Raw genomic sequence first — 12,128 nt, forward strand, 5'->3', positions numbered from 1 at the left:
GCCACAAATACTGTAAGAGGTCTCCCCTTTCTCCACATCCTCGCCAACACTTGTTGTTTCTTGACTTGTTGATTTTTGCCATTCTAACTGGTGCAAGCTGGTATCTCAGGGTTTTGTATTTTTTACTCCTTTTTATGTTAGTCACCATACAGTACATCATTAGTTTTTGATATAGTGTTCCAAGATTCACTGTTTACATATAACACACAGTGCTCCATGCAATATGTATCCTCCTTAATAACCATCACCAGGCCAACACATCCCCTTCCCCCCAAAACCTCAGTTTGGTTCTCAGATTCCAGTCTCTCATGGTTCATCTCCCCTCTCCGATTTTCCTCCCTTCACTTTTCTTTTCCTTTTCCTAATGTCCTTCATGTTATACCTTATGTTCCACAAGTGAGTGAAAACATAAAATTGACTTTCTCTTCTTAACTTATTTGACTCAGCATAATCGCCTCCAGCCCCATCCATGTTGATGCAAAAGTTGTGTATTCATCCTTTCTGATGGCTGGGTAATATTGCATTGTACATGTGGACCACATCTTCTTTATTTATTCATCTGTTGAGGGGCATCTTGGCTCTTTCCACAGTTTGGCTATTGTGAACATTGCTGCCATGAACACTGGGATACACATGGCCCTTCTTTTCACTGCATATATATCTTTGGAGTAAATAGCCAATAGTGCAATTGTCAGGTCATAGGGTCACTCTACTTTTTTATTTTTTTGAGGAATCTCCATACTGTTTTCCAAAGTGGCTGCACCAACGTGCATTCCCACTAACAGTGTTAAGAGGATTCCCCTTTCTCCACATCCTCTTCAACACTTGTTCCCTGTCTCGTTAATTTTGGCCATTCTAACTGGTGTAAGGTGGTATCTCAATGTGGTTTTGATATGAATTTCCCTCATGGCTAATGATGATGAACACTTTTTCATGTGTCTGTTAGCCATTTGTATGTCGTTAATGGAGAAGTGTTTGTTCATGTGTTCTTCCCAATTCTTGACTGGATTATTTGTTTTTTGGGTGTTGAGTTTGAGAAGTTCTTTACAATCTTGTATATAAGGCCTTTTTCTGTAGTGTCATTTGTGAAAATCTTCTCCCATTCTGTGAATTGCCTTTTAGTTTTGTTAATTGATTTCTTCACTGTGAAAACGTCTTTTATCTTCATGAGGATTCAAAAATTCATTTTTGCTTTTCTTTCCCTTGCCTTTGGAGATGTGTCCTGAAAGAAACTGTTATATCTGATGTGGAAGAAGTTATTATCAATGTTCTCTAGAATTTTGGTGGATTCTTGTCTCACATTGAGGTGTTTCATCCATTTAGAGTTTATCTTTGTGTATGGTATAAAATAATGGTCCAGTTTCACTTTTCTCTGTGTAGCTGACCAATTTCCCCAGCACTATTTATTGAAGAGATTGTCTTTTTTGCATTGTATATTTTTCCCTGATTTGTCACAGATCAGCTGATAATAGAGTTGAGGATCTGTTTGTGGAGCTTCAATTCTCTTTCATTGATCTATGTGTCTATTTTTGTACCAATAACATACTATGTTGCTGATCAAAACTTGTAATTCAGCTTGAAGTCAGGCATTGTGATGCCACCAGCTTTGGTTTTCCTTTTCAACATTCCTCTGGCTATTCAGGGTCTTTTCTCATTCCACATAAATTTTAGGATTTTTTTTCCCAACTCTGAATAAAGATGATGGAATTTTGATAAGGATTGCATTGAATGTGCAGATGCTCTGGGAAGATTCATTTTCCCAATGTTTCCTCCACCAAAACATGATTATGGAAAGTTTTGTCATCCCTTTGTGTCTTTCTCAATTTCTTTCATAAATGTTCTCTAGCTTCTAGAGTGCAGATCCTTTGGTTAGATTTATTCCCAGGTATCTTATGATTGTTGGTGCAATTGTAAATTAGATCAATACCTTATTTTCTCTTTCTTCAGTCACATTGTTAGTATATAGAAGTGAAACTGATTTCTGTGCATTGATTTTATATCCTGCAAGGTTGATGAATTATTGTATGAGTTCTGATTATTGTTTGTGGAGACTTCTGGGTTTTCCACAGGAAGTATCATGCCGTCTCTGAAGAGAGAGTTTGATTCATTGTTTGCCAATTTGAATGTCTTTATTTCTTTCTGTTGAGACTTCTAGTACTATTTTGAACAATAATGGTGAAACTGGACATCCCTGTCATATTCCTGACCTTAAGGAAAAACTCTCAATATTTACCTGTTAAAAATGATATTTACTCTGGGCTTTTCATAGATTTTTTTTAATGATATTGGGAACGTTCACTCTACCATTTACACTCTGAAGTGTTTTAATCAGGAAAGGAAGCTGTATTTTGTCAAATGCTTTTTCTGCATCATTTGTGAGGATTGTATGGTTCTTGTATTTTGTTTTATTAATGTGTTCTATCACATTGATTTGTGAATGTTGAGCCATCCTTGCATCCCAGGAATAAGTCCTAATTGGTCATGATGGATAATCCTTTTAATGTACTGCTGGATCTTTTTTTTTTTTTATTTCTTTTCAGCATAACAGAATTCATTGTTTTTGCACCACACCCAGTGCTCCAGGCAATACATGCCCTCCTTAATACCCACCACCTGGCTGTATCCTATTGGGTTGGATCTTTTGAGTATTCTGGCATCCATGTTCATCAGGGATATGGGTCCATAATTTTCCTTTGTATTGGGGTTTTTGCCTGGTTTTGGGATCAGGGTGATGCTGGCCTCCTAGAATGGGTTTTGAAGTTTTCCTTCTCTTTCTTTCTTTCTTTTTCTTTTCTTTTCTTTCTTTCTTTCTTTCTTTCTTTCTTTCTTTCTTTTTTTTTTTTTGAAACAGCTACAGTAGAATAGGTATTATTTATTATTTGAATTCTTGGAAGAATTCCCCTAGGAAGCCATCTGGTCCTGGACTCTTGTTTTTGGGGAGGTTTTTAATTAATGATTCAATTTCGTTACTGGTTATTGGTCTATTCAAATTGTCTGTTTCTTCCTCTTTCAGTCTTGGTAGTTTATAAGTTTCTAGGAAGTCATCCATTTCTTCCAGGTTGCTTAATTTATTGGCATATAGTTGGTGGAAATTATTTTTTTAGTGGTAATTATTTCTAATAATTGTTTCTATTCCCTTGGTGTTGGTCATGAGCTCTCCCATTTCATTCAATATTTTATTAATTTGGGTCCTTTCTCTTTTCTTTTGGATATATTTGGGCAGTGGCTTATCAATCTTATTAGTTCTTTCAAAGAACCAGCTTCTAGTTTTGTTGATCTGTTATACTGTTTTTCTGGTTTCTATTTCATTGATCTCTGCTCTAGTCCTTACTCCTGCTTGGTTTAGGTTTTCTTTGCTCTTCTTTATCCATATCCTTTAGGTATAAGTTTAGCTTGTGCATTTGGGATTTTTTCTATTTTTTGAGAGAGGCTTGGATGGCTATGTATTTCCCTCTTACTACTTTTGAGTTTTCATTTCATCAGTTTCATGAATTGTTTAAGTTCTTCTTTAATTTCCTGGTTGACCTAATCATTCTTTAGCAGAATGTACTTTAAAGTCCAAGTGTTTGAATTCCTTCCAATTTTTTTTCTTGTGATTGAGCTAGTTTCAAAGAATTCTGATCTTATAACATGCAAGAGATAATCTCAGTCTTCTGGTATTGGCTGAGACTTGATTTGTGATCCAGTATGCTGTGTATTCTTCAGCAAGTTCCGTGTGCAAGTGAGAAGAATAGGTATTCTGTTGTTTTAGGGTGGAATGTTCTCTATATATCTACAAAATCCATCTGGTCCATTGTGTCATTTAAAGCTCTTGTTTTCTTCATTGATCTTCTACTTAGATGATCTGTCAATTGCTGAGAGAAGAGTGTTGAGGTCTCCTTCTATTAATGTAGTATTATGAATATAAATCTTTATTTTTGTTAACAGCTAGTTTATGTAGCTAGCTGCTCCTATGGTGGGGGCATAGATATTTACAATCATTAGATTTTTTTTGATAGACCCCCTTAAGTATTATAGTGTGTCCCTCTACATCTCTTGCTGCAGTATTTGGTTTAAAATCTAACTTTTCTGATATGAGAATTATTACCCCAACATGATACTACGATGATAAATGGTTCTCCATCCCCTCGCTTTCAATCTGCAGGTGTCCTTAGGTTCAAAATGGGTCTCTTGTTGACAACATATAGATGAGCCATGTCTTTTTATCCAATCTGAAACCTGGTGATATTTCATGAGAGCATTTAGGCCATTGACGTTGAGAGTAACTATTGGGAGATATGGATTTACTGCCATCATATTGTTTGTAATGTCCCTGTCTCTATAGATGTAAAGTTATCATCTATATTTCTCTTGGGGGTCTTTCTTCTTTTATAGAATCCCCCTTAATATTTCTGGCAAGACTGGATTGGTGGCAGATATTCTTTCCATTTCTGCTGGTCCTGGAAGTGACTTGTTTCTCCATCTGTTCTGAATGATAGCCTTGCTAGATAAAGTATTATTGGCTGCATGTTCTTCTCATTTAGTGTCAGGTATCTGTGGGCAGGTCTGATGTTATTCTGATTTTCCTTTCTTTGTATTAATAAATCTCTTCACCCTGGGTGATTTCAGGATAGCTACCTTGACTCTAAGATTTGCAAGTTTTACTATTATATGCCATGTGTTGGTCTATTTTTATTGATCTTGGGAGGGGTCTTCTCTGCTCTTTCTCTTTTCTCTGCTTGTTTCCTTCCCCATATTATGTAAGTTCTCAGCTATGATTTATTCAAATATACCTTCTAGTCCACTCTCTCCACCCTTTCGAGGATCTGAATAATTCTGACATTGGAATGTTTCATGGTACCATTGATCTCTCAAAGTCTGTCTCATGGGCATCTAGCTGCCTATCCCTATCCTCCTCTGCTTCTTTCCTTTCTATAAGTTTATCTTCTAGCTCACTAACCCATTGTTCTTCCTCTTTTACCTTGGTTGTTCAAGTTTCCAGTTTAGACTGCATCCTTTTCATAGTACTTTTAATGTCAGCATGATTAGATCTCTTTTATGTCCTTAGAGATTCCATATTGTCACTAATGCTTTTCTTAAGCCTAGCTACTGACTTCATAATTTTTTCTATTAATTCTATCTCTGACATCTTCCTTATCCATTAGATTTTAGCAGAAGCCATCATCTCCAGTTCTTTTCTTTCTTGGTAGTTCTTCTTCCTAGTCATTCTCTTGAGGGATGGTTGAGGGAATGTACAGAGTCCAATATATCTACCACAACCAAAGCAAAATGCACCCTAGGAAAATCTGGAGCAGCCAGAATCCACAAGAAAAAAAATGTAACACAAGAATGAAATTTATAAAATTTAAATATTATGAAAATTAAAATTAAGTAAAAAAAATATGGGGTGAACATTGTCATTGTGGACAATGTAGGGTATTTCAGTTTTTCCTGCATGTATTTTAGTCTGTTTGTTAGAGGATATTATTTCCCAAAATTACAAGGGAAGTAAAATTAGTATATATAAAGGTTAATATTGAAAGGGGGAAAAAGGCTACAATGAAGCATGTATCTGAAAAAGTCAGAAGTGTGTAAAAGTACAATTTAAGAAACTACTGTGAACTATAAGTTGATATACTAAACATCTAGTTGAAATGACAGAGATAAAAAGAAAAAAACCTAGAAGCATAAGAGAAGGAATAAAAAGAAAAAGAGAATTGTTTCTGAATAATAAACAACCCATGAGGCAGTGCTTAGAGCTCAATATACAATTTTCCACTGGTGTTGGGATTTTACAGTATTATGGGGTCCATAGGGTTGTCAGCCTCTTGTTCTTCCAGCCTGTGTTCTGGGGGAGAAGCCTGTGGTACTCTTTCTCAGGCAAACCTGCTTGGCCAGATTTGCCCCACCCCCTGTTGGGGGTATGGGCTCCATCAAAACTTGTTTTTTTGAGCTTTTGTTCTCTACCAGCTCTTCCTGCCACTTCTGAGGGTCAGAGCAAAAATGGCTACACCCAAAACTTTGTCCCAGAGCAGAGAAATTGCAGCCTGCTCTCTTCACTAAATGCTCCAGGACAACCTCTCTTTCTGTATGCACCACTGAAAACTGCATCCTCCTCCAGTGCATGCCCACAGTGACCTTCTCAGAGATTGTCCTAGAGACCCTGGCATATCCCTACCCTTTGTAATTCTAAAACCATGAGCAGCCACAAGCTCCCAAGCATACAGGAAGCTCCTGGATTCTGTCTGAGCACTGCTCTAGGGCAGTTTCCCAGGCGATATGGCTCTGCAAGATTTTGCCTTGTTCTCAACACAGGAGACTTTTGTGTTCTAGTGTTATATCACTTTCCAGGAACCAAATTATCTGAAGCCCCCCCACCTTTTCTGTCTATCTTCCAATATATCCCCACAGATTCATGACACTGCACATCTTACCTTGCAAAAAGTAGCCATTATTCTGCTGGTAGAAGTCCAGATATATATTCTTTTATCTTGGGCTGATTCTGTGGCTGTTCAGAATGATTTGGTAGATATCCAGCTAAATTCAGGGGACACAGTTGAAACAGAGTCCCCTACTTCTCTGCCATCTTCCCTGTCCATCCAGACTCAGTATTTTAGCTCCTAGACTTGAAAATGTAAATCTTTTTTGTAAAAATCAATGCCTTCCTGAAGTAAATTATATCAAGAAAGATGATCTCATTTTGATACTTTTTAAAATTCAAATTCAGTAAGTTAACATGTAGTACACCAGTTTACAATAAATATTGCTTTGTTTTATATGTATAATTCTTGTATCAAGGACCTACTTTTTATATAGTTAAACACATTGATGTAACTCAGCTTCTAAGAATTTTAACTATGCATGATACAAGACAAGACACTAACATAAGTTACAAATTATGTGAATACTGTCCTTTTCTTCACTTATGTTGGTATCATGTGGTACAAAGACACAGTTATCATATCCTTGCAATGGATCAAAATATTTATTATCCTAATGAATCAATAATAAATATGGGGGTACTTATTTTGAAAACTTTGAAAGAGAATAATTTGAAAAAAGTTGAAATTAATTTTATGTCCAAGTAAATTGTTTTAAATGGCAGATGAAAGATTTCAAAAATATTTTATCATTATCAAGCATGTGCTTATCAATAAAAATGTATTTTAAATAGACCATTGCAAATGATAAAAACTGTTATTTCTTTCTTCATTTACAGTGTCACTCCCGTTTGAAATCATGAACATCTAGAACACCACCTCAGATTTAATTCTTCTAGGACTCTTTACATCACACAAAAGCCCATCTGTTTCTCTTTGTGATGGTTCTGACAATTGCCTTCACCTCCCTCATGGGCAATGCACTCATGATTTTCCTGATTCAACAGGATATTCGTCTCCACACGCCCAAGTACTTCCTACTGAGCCAACTCTCCCTCATGGACATGAAGCTAGTCTTTCCCATTGTGCTCAAAATGGCAGCTAACTACTTGAGTGACAAGAAGTCCATCTCCCCTGCTGGCTGTGGGTTATAGATCTTCTTCCTCCTCACTCTGGGTGGGGGTGAGTGCTTCCTCTTAGCAGCCATGTCCTATGACCACTATGTGGCTGTTTGCCACCCACTGAGATACCCCATTCTCATGAGCTGGAAATTATGCCTGAGAATGACTATGGGGTCTTGGTTCCTGGGGGCAGCTGATGGGCTCATGCAGGCTGCTGCTACCCTGAGCTTCCCATTTTGCGATGCACATGAAATCAATCATTTCTTCTGTGAGGACCCTACTCTGGTGTGTTTGGCTTGTGCCGACACATTAGTTTTTGAGTATGTGATGTACAGCTGCTGTGTATTAATGTTCCTGGTCCCATTTTCTCTCATACTAATTTCCTATAGTTTTCATCTTAGCGTCAGTTCTCCAGATGCATTCTAGAGAAGCTCGCAAGAAGACATTTGCCACCTGTTCTTCCCACCTCTCTGTGGTGGGACATTTTTATGGAGCTGCCATTTTTACCTATATGCAACCCAAATCTTACAGGTCAGCTAATAGTGATAAAGTGGTGTCAGCCTTCTATACAATCTTCACTCCATTATTGAACCCCCTCATCTACAGTATGAGGAACACTGAAGTCAAGAGAGTCCTGAGAAAGCGTATGTGTCAGTGTGCTGCCTTAAGTCATGACTAAGATCACATTGATTTGCTCCTGATTTAAAGGCTGTATAAAGTGACTCTGTGGGATTTCCTAGAGAAAAGGTATATATGCATTATATCTGTTACTATTTTACATTGAAATGCAGACAAACCTTCATAGTTTGGATATTTTCCTAGGTTGTCATCATCACATCCATATGGGGATTGTTAAAATTTTGTTGATCACAGATCATTAAAACGTTTTTATGCCACACCATACAATAAGTATTTGTTCAAAGAATGAACTAAGTAGTCAAACAATTTTCAATGTCAGTTGTAGTTTCTTTTAAATTGTCGTATATCTTAAAACTCATTGCTCAACAAATTTCAATAATATGGACTTGTAACTTACCCACTAACTAAATGGGCATTTTTTATATCATGTGTCTTTTTCCCAACTTAGTATGTTCTTAAAGATTCTGCCATGATTTTACATTTGTGATCAGTTTGCTCTTTTTTGTTCCTAAATAATATTCCCATCTCTGAATCTAACAGTTTTTGTTTACTTACCACTTTGAAGATGAACATGTGAGCTATTTTCAGTCTGGAACTATTATGACAAAGATAGGTTTAACTTCCTTTTTGTGATCACATGTTTTAATTTCATTTGTTAGATGCATGACTAATTTTTAGTAAACAGTTTAATATGTTTGTTCAATATTACATGCCTACCAGCGAGTCACGGTAGTACCACTTGCTCCAATTGGCAGCAATTGTGGGTAACATCAACCTTTTTCATTTTAGTGACACTAGTATGGATATACTAACTCATTTTATTTTTATTCTGCATTTCCACGATGATCAGGGTTTCCAAGGACTTTTTCATTACCTCATTGTCTGTGTGCATGTTTTCCTTTGTGAAAGATGAATTTTAATTTTTAGGGGGAAAGAAACAAACATGTAGATGCTTCCAATGCAAAAACAACTTGGTGGTTTTGTAGGAAACAGTATATGACATTCATAGGATTATTTGGAATTTTTTAAAAAATAAAGTTATATTTGGGTTACTTGTTAATACATTTTTCTGACAAATCTGCTTTTATTCAATTATCAAAGGTTACATATTTCATTAAAAGTAAGATTTATGCAATTCTTCTCATTTTCAATGTCCATTGAGCTAGAATTATAAGTTTATTTGTTTGTTTTAATTATGCATCATCACATATTTCAATTCCAGTGGTGGTATCATGCCTTGAAAATCTCCTATATTTTTCTCTAGTACGTAATTTTTGCCTAACAAAGGATAAAAAAATAGGTGACAGAATTTAAGGATATGGTGTTCATATATATATATGTTCATATATATATATGACTTTTACTGGTAAATGATTATATAACTACATATATTTTTATACCTATACATATATACCTACTTTTACTGGCAAATGATTATATACATATATATATATATATATATATATATATATATATATATACACACACACACACACACATATATATTTACATATATATGACTTTCACTGATAAATGATTATATACCTACAATGATTTCTGGCCAAGAAATTTGACACCTTTAAGGAATTTTTTTTCAAGGAAAATAACTATAAATATATAGATATTTAGGGTGCTTGGGTGGCTCAGTGGGTTAATCTTCTGCCTTCAGCTCAGGTCATGATCTCGTGGTCCTGTGATCGAGTCCTACATGGGGTTCTCTGCTCAGCTGGGAGCCACCTTCCTCCTCTCTCTCTCTCTGCCTGTCTCTCTGCCTACTTGTGATCTCTCTGTCAAATAAATAAATAAATTGTTTATATATATATAGGCATATATAAAGATATATTTATAAATATCCATCTATATATCTTTAGATCTATAGATAAATAGATGGATATTTATTAATGTATCTTTATATTTACAAATTTATATTTATGTGCCATTCAAAGTCTTTAACAGTAAAATGCAGAATGTACTTTAAGACAATAGATTAAAAAAGAAGTTTGGAAGTCAATTTTGTAACTTTTTTTTTTAAACAGCATTTTAGTCAGGAATTTATTCTGTATCTCACCTAAATAAGAAAAAGGAGTAATCAAAACAAAATAATATCAGGGAGGATGGAAAGTTCCAGTTTTGCAGGTTCCTTCAATGTTTTGGAAATGAAATCTACAGAGTTAAGAAGCCTGGTGGTGGGTATTAAGGAGGGCAGGTACTGCATGGAGCACTGGGTGCAATGCATAAACAATGAATCATGGAACAGTGAAATAATAAAATTAAATTAAAACTAACAGCAAACAAGAAGATCTAGTTGAATTTGTCTCAAACCTGAATGCCACACTTTAGCATTTCCAATTGAGCTCAAGAATTGATTGTATTTTAAACCTTGTCTGTTCCTCTAAACATAGTTGTACTTTGATCCAAAGTTAATTTCATTCAATATTTTATTAATATAGTCACATTCAGATATATAAAGTGAATTACTTAAACTTTCATTGAAATGGAGTAAAAATAGTTTAACATCATAAGATATAAGTAACAACAATAAGGATAAACATAAAATGTCTTTCATTCATTAATTATGTTGGCAATTTTGCTTAACATTTCACTTTCATATTCTCAATTTAATGATTACCATAAGTCAGACGTACATTCAGTGTTCTCGCTTTTTGAAAAATGTAGACAGGTATATTTGGGCAAAAATCATGGCTCCCCTTCACACAGATCTGAATTGAGTTACCTGATTTTAAGCAGCTTGCAGTTAGGAAAGGGCAGTTGTGAAAGTAGGGCTAGATACTCACAACACCCCTCATACACAAACAACACGCAAACCTATATGACTTAACCATCCTTTCTCTTCCTAAAGAACAAAATGTTGCCAATGAGTCCCCTTTGTTTGGTTAAATAAGTAAAAATTTCTGGGAAAAGTGGTCTTTACATTAGAATGTGAATTCTGACACCAGAACTTCAGGGCTTGAACCCTTAGTTAATCCAGATAACCTAGGCATGTTGTTTAATATTGTGGGAACCACACAGATCTTCAATGACAAGTAATTAACAACTGTAAAATGTTAATCAATGCTAGATGCTTAAAGTCTTGTCCGATATTCAAAAATACTCACTAATGTGTAGCTGTAATAATACTTATGTGTAAGGTCAGTAAATTAACTGAATGTTTTGGTACATTTACTGTCATATTTAGTTTATTTGGTTATCATTTAGTTGACTTATGAACCTATCAAGAATAAAAATAGCATAATCGCTTAGATAACCCAGACCCTGTTTTTATATATCTCTCTGTAGTAGGCTGTGTGTGGGATAAGTAGATTCATTCATTGACTCCACAAACACCCGGAAGATTCTCAGTGCTGCAGTAAGTGGCCTTCACTAAAGCTGATATCTAATGTAAGAGGCAGGCCATACATTGTTCCTTTAAGAGACAATATACTCTCAGGCCCTGAAGATGGGAATAAAATATGCTAAGAACAGAGAGTATAATGGGAAAGGGTCCAGAAATGCAGGACTTTTTCTTCTTTAACAATTGTTTCATCTCACTTTCTTTAATCAATCTGAAGTAGGCATTTTCCTTCTCTCTCTGACACCAGGATTTTTCTGCTGTACCCTGAGGAATTCCTGTCTGTCTCAGTAGCCCCATCCCACTCCACACAATTTCCTCATATTCCCTTCATTTCCCTCCCCAGCTGTGCTCTGGGGATATGGCAGCCCATATCATCCATTAAAGGATGGGTATTTTCTCCCACAGAAGCTGCATGACACAGGGCTCTAAGGTGGCAGGAGTCTTCCCTGTTTTTCCTTGGTCCTCCCAAACTATTTATTTCATTTCCCTCTGAAAAACCTCAGTTACTTTGGAGAAAATTCCTGGATTTGGGCATATACCAATGGCTCTCATTTAATCTGGCTTAAGTGACTCTGAAAGAGACCCCTGGATATTCTCAGCAATTGATAGGCACCAATGAGCTGGGGCTTTTGGGTAGTCTGGGGAGTCAGTGAGCCC

At 35.8% G+C, this 12,128-nt stretch overlaps 1 pseudogene; it reads left to right on the forward strand.

Moving 5' to 3' along the window:
* Positions 1-7,191: 7,191 nt before the first annotated feature.
* On the forward strand, positions 7,192-8,159 carry LOC111139380 (annotated as a pseudogene).
* The last annotated feature ends 3,969 nt before the right edge of the window (positions 8,160-12,128 follow it).

Source organism: Enhydra lutris, unplaced genomic scaffold (assembly GCF_002288905.1).
Source record: "Enhydra lutris kenyoni isolate GAN:26980312 unplaced genomic scaffold, ASM228890v2 scaffoldscaffold103, whole genome shotgun sequence".
In the NCBI taxonomy this organism is placed as follows: Eukaryota; Metazoa; Chordata; class Mammalia; order Carnivora; family Mustelidae; genus Enhydra; species Enhydra lutris.